Genomic DNA, 6,000 nt, shown 5'->3' on the forward strand with positions numbered 1-6,000 from the left:
AGCTATGTTTCCATTAAACTTTTTTTATGCGCTAAAACTCATGAGTATAAAAAAAAGCTTGACAAATTAATGGTGAGATTAGTCTTTAATTGCTATCCAAATATACAGTACCATGAAAAAGTATTTGCCCCCTGTCTGATTTTCACATTTTTGCACATTTTTCACGTTGAATTTGGTCAGATCTTTTTGTGGGTTGTAGTAGTATATAGAGGGAGTCTGAGAGAAAAAATGACACAAAAGTTTGTTGCTTTTTTCATTTGTTTGGTGTGCAAAGTAATCAAACATGCAATCTTCAGGTGTGAAAAAGTTATTGCTTCCCCCTGGTCAACTCAACCCAATTAAAGAGATAATTAGGGTCAGCTGTTTGAATACTTTGGTTAACAATCAAGCCTGATTTGGACCAGCCTTGCTCAATATAAATCTGACTAACTATTAACATCAGAGTGAAGTTGTCAGCACACAGATACTAGATGTACATCATGCCATGATCAAAAGAAATTCCTGAAGATCTCCGGAAAAAAAAGCTGTTGATGCCTATCAGTCTGGAAAGGGTCAGAAAACCATTTCTAAGGCTCTGGGGCTCCACCAAACCACAATCAGAGCCATATTGTCCAAATAGAGAAAGATTGGGACAGTAGTGAATCTTTCCAGGAGTGGCCGTCCTGCCAAAATCTCTCCAACAGGAAGTCACAAAGAACCCAAGAACAACATCCAGAGATCTGCAGGCCTCTCTTGCCTTGGCTAAGGTCAGTGTTCATGATTCCACCATCAGAAAGACACTGGGCAAAAATGGAATTCATGGCAGAGTAGCAAGGCGGAAACCGCTGCTCACTAAGAAGAACGTGAATGATCATCTCAAGTTTGCCAAAAAGCACCTGGATGAACTTCAAGAGCTCTGGAACAATGTTCTATGAACAGAAGAGTCAAAAATTGAAGTTTTTGGCCAACATGGGCTCTGGTATGTCTGGTGAAAACCAAACACTGTATTCCACAGTAAGAAACTTATACCAACGGTCAAGCATGGGGTGGTAGTGTCATTATTTGGGGGTGCTTTGCTGCATCAGGACCTGGACGACTTGCCATCATTGAAGGAACCATGAATTCTGCTCTGTATCAGAGAATTCTACAGGAGAATGTCAGGCTATCTATCCTTGAGCTGAAGTTGAACGCAGCTGGGTCATGCAGCAAGACAATGATCTGAAACACATAAGCAAGTCTACATTAGAATGGTTGAAGAACAAGAAATTAAAAATTTTGGAATGGCCTAGTCAAAGTCCAGATGTAAATTTCATTGGGATTTTGTGGCAGGACCTGAAATGAGCAGTTTATGAAGGAGTGGGCCAAAATTCCTCCATGGCGCAGTGAGAGACTGATCAATAACTACAGGAAGTGTTTGGTTGCAGTTATTGGTGCTAAAGGTGGCATAACCAGTTAATGATTTCCATTACATGAGAGTAGATGTTGAACTTCATTCTGATTCGAACTCGGCTCTCACCAAGATAAGCACCAACTAAGACGTAGCTTTGCAGTAAACTAATGTGATCCATTTGCATCTCCATCCATTTACGTTGTTTTCCATCTGATGATGTAGATATCCTTCTGTCTAGTGTTGATTGCTGAAGTGTAATGCTGGCTCCAGGGATCAGCTCAATTTGCCTCACCAGCGCATCAGCACACACAACGGCTGCGATGCTGGCTCCGGGGATCAACCCAGTGCGGTCTCCCCAGCTCATCAGCATGACAACCGTTTGGATTGAGCTAAGTAGGGTACATCTCTGGGGTCTTCAAGTGGGCACCTTCCATTCTCGGTGTTTCGTTGACTAGCCCACTACACCTCAAGAGGGCTCAACAGTGATTCTGGCATCCCAGTATCACCCTCCTCCATCCCCCACTCAGCTCAGCCCAGCTTACTTACCTTATCAGCACTGCTTTCTTTCTATTGTGCTTGAGATCTCCATCCAGAATCTTTCTGTATCAACCACAGCCAGTTGCTGCTCCTTTCTGCTGCTTCAGATAATTTCTTCACTGTGCAACTCTTGGCCACTGAACCCGACATCTCTGAGAAACCCACCTCCACTGAGTAAACTCGAACTCCCCATCCTCGCTGTTATGCTTCAGCAGCTAGTTGAGCATACCGAAGTTTCTTCCTCTCATAAGCCTCGTCCACAGCATCTTCCCATGGCACTGTTAACTCTACAAGATGAAGAAGGTGTGCTGATCCAGACCACAAGACAATGTCTGGTCGAAGGTTAGTAGTGGGAAAAATAAGCCGTTGACCAACATCTGCCAGCATCTTCCAGTCTCCAACAGCTTCCAGTTGTCCTGGGCGAGGCTTGGTTTTAACACATTTTCTTGGTGGTTGCTCTCCTGGATGGAGGAATATTGTCTTTTCTGGAGGAATATTGTCTAATCTGATGAGGAAACTGATCCTGCTCTATTCCATTGTCCACAGGTCTTGCCAGCTGATCTTGCATTGTTCCACACTCTTCCATCTCATCCATTCTCCCTGCTTGGCCTGGGAAATGGCCTTTACACACCTGATCCTTTCTTCTTGCTTTTGCACCTCATTGACTACCAGCTTCATCCGTTGAGCTGGGGTTGCCTTGTGCCATGTAGGAGGAGCTGAACTGAGACCATAACCTCCTTTTCCTCCTGCTGAGGCAGTGTGGAACTCCTAACCATTTCCTGACGTATAAACTGATTAAAGCTTCCAGTTTCTCAACCTTCTACACAGTCAGTGGCCACAGCAGTTTTGGCAGTAAACCAAACTGAAAGCACCAGTGTTTCAGTTTGCCTGGTAAAGCGCTGCTGTCTATGCTCTTCAACCCTTCCACTGCTTGTTGCCTAACTTCTCCCACATGAACTGTGTCCTTTAGATCCCCGCCGTACCATCTCCCTAGAGTTTTCATTGGCTTCTCGGACACTGTTGGTATTGCCTCACCATTAATGTAGAACCTTTTATCTACTACTTTGCCTTTAATTCTAGAGATGCCCCTTGATTTAGTGGGCTTGAATTGCATTCGTGGCCATTCAATGTTATTGGTTAATTTGCCCAATAACCAATTAGTGCAGGCTATGGTTGTAGTCATTGTTGTCATGTCATCCATGTATGCTTGAATTGGTGGTAGTCGCATTCCAGAATCCAAACGCTCTCCTCCCACTACCCATTTTGATGCCCTAATAATTACTTCCATTGCCATGGTAAAAGCCAGTGGAGAAATGGTACATCCTGCCATTATTTCAACTTCTAGGCATTGCCATGTAGTGCTGAATTCTGAAGTTGAAAAACTAAATTGCAAATCTCCAAAGTAGGCTTTCACTAAATTTATTATTGTCATCTGTATGCTGAAAAAATCAAATGATGCCCAAAGAAGTTTAGGTGGCACTGAACCATATGCATTAGCCAAATCCAGGAATGCCACATGGAGCTCCTTCCTCTCCTTTATTGCTGATTGAATTTGTTGCCAGATTACTGGATACTGCCGACCAGGGTAGCTAACCATTGCCAACCCCAATGGGGTCTCTTTCCTCCTGTCAGCTGTCTCTCCATGCTGTCACGAGGTCTTTCCCTTGTTGCCAGCTACACTATTCACATCAGTCACTGGATGTATCCAGATCTTCATGATTTCCATTACATGAGAGTAGGTGTTGAACTTCATACCGATTTGAACTCATCTCTCACCAAGATAAGCACCAACTAAGACGTAGCTTTGCAGTAAACTAATGTGATCCATCTGCATCTCCATTCATTTGCATTGTTTTCCATCTGATGATGTAGATATCCTTCTGTCTGGTGTTGATTGCTGAAGTGTAATGCTGGCTCCAGGGATCAGCTCATTTTGCCTCCCCAGTGCATCATCACACACAACGGCTGCGATGCTGGCTCCGGGGATCAACCCAGTGCGGTCTCCCCAGCGCATCAGCATGACAACCGTCTGGATTGAGCTAAGTAGGGTACTGTGATGAGTCAAAGGGATTTTCGGTCTGTGATTCAGCCTCCCGACAGTAGATGGCATCAAACCAACTCGGGACTTCCCTTACCAAGATCTCGTGACCATGGCAAAAGTCATCTTTTGAGGGGCGGCACCTTGGTGAGGGGCGGACGTACGAGTATGTAAATTCCAGCCACTGGAGTCAAGTGAAGGATAAGGACACTTGTCAGTTGGGGATTGGTGTTCCACTGACTACAGAGGCGGGACATTACATACTAAAGGGAACGTACTACTGTGTTCGGGGTTGGTCCGAAAGTAAAATAGGAGGAGTAACGGGTGGAGGGAGAGACTGGTTTAGTGCAGCGGGATTTTTAAAAACAAAAAAAACACTAACATTTCTTTTGTCTTTTTTGTTTATGTATGGGTCGCCACGAAGACAATTAAAGACGAGTCATCACGGTTTGTTTTGGATTTCACCCCTGCACTCCTTCCCTCACACCATTTTGTTTTCTTTTTATTTAACTATTTTGTTGTGTATAGATAATAAAAATAAATTATTTTATTTCTGTACACATAAATTACTGTCTGGACATTCCATTTAATACACTCTCGCCTCACAGGTACATATCTGGGGTCTTTAAGTGGGCACCTTCTATCCTCGGTGTTCGTTGACTAGACTACGACACCTCAAGAGGGCTCAACAATATATATTGTGGCAGACTAGGGGGGAGGAGAAGAAAATGTAGTCCAGGAGGGGATAAAGGACTACATCTCCCACAATGCCACAGCAAGGACCCAGGAGGAGGTACAAATGGGTTCCATTAATATATTGAAGCCCTGCTTAAAAGGGTGGGAAACCCAACAGCCAGGGTTATGTGAAACCATGTGTTCGTGAATTAAACAAAAAAAAGTACTGTATAAAACCTTTTGTGTGGCTAACAGTATTTTGTGTGCATTTAAAAAATAGTTTTTTGGACTGGTAAACGGCTTAACTGTCCAGTGGTTAGTAAGGGAATCTTCAAAAATGTTTAGACAGCACTTCAACAAAGAGTTAGCTTTTTGTTTTGGTTTATTTATTTTGTTATTGTAAAATAATGAAAGTGTGCATACGCGCTGAAATTTCAATACTGTGTTGGGTTTTTTAAAGGGGTAAATGAACGTGAGTGAGTGCAGATCATATAAGAAAATGTACACAAAAAATTTAAAAGATTAAAAACTTATTTTCAGGACGTTTAGGGCAAAAGCCCTTCTTCAGCTGTTTAAAAAGAAAAGTAAACACAGTGCAGTAAGCTTGTTGTTGTTCAAAATCTTGTGGCTACTGATCTCATCGGGCAATGTGTCCCTGGCTTTAGCGAGACACAACCCCATTTATCGGCTCTCATTTGTAATTCCCATTGAAGAATAGTAGGCTGAATACTATTTCAGAGATTACACATGGCATGCTGTGAAAGGTTCCTTTTCTGTAGTTTCAGATTTGTATATTACTTTGGAGTTTGGTTTTAGATGGGCACTCCTATAGGACTGTTGATGGGAATGGATGAGGACCAATGACGTTATCCTGGTGCAAAGATGATGAAACCGAATGTTATGTTACTTAACTTGGGGGAATGCTCACCAAGCAGTGAAAAAAAAAAAAGCAGATGAGAGGGAATTCTAGTGATGTAGGCATTCCGTTCAGTTTTTTTGTATTTTGGTATTGTGTGTTTTTTTGTTTATTTAAAAAAACTGCACTATAAGGATAGCAGGGTCAAAATAAAGATACATTCATAGGGATAGTGTTGGAAGCAGGTGTAATTATAGAGTGAGAAACAAGGCATTGATAAGGAGTAACAATATATTCTCTTTAATTAAAAATCCTACCTTATTTATTTGGGATTTCCAAAGACAGGCATGGTTTAGTGGTTGTGGCTTTAATGTGATTACATGTACTGTATTTCAGAGCACAACAGCATATGCCTTCTGTCAAAGATAATGTTGTAACAGCTTGAGTGTTCTACGGTGGGGTATGCTGAGAGTTTATTCTTTATATATTTAGATATCATCTGGTAAACAAGAACACTTGCTGTGT

Source organism: Polyodon spathula, chromosome 5, assembly GCF_017654505.1.
Source record: "Polyodon spathula isolate WHYD16114869_AA chromosome 5, ASM1765450v1, whole genome shotgun sequence".
NCBI classification, from domain to species: domain Eukaryota; kingdom Metazoa; phylum Chordata; class Actinopteri; order Acipenseriformes; family Polyodontidae; genus Polyodon; species Polyodon spathula.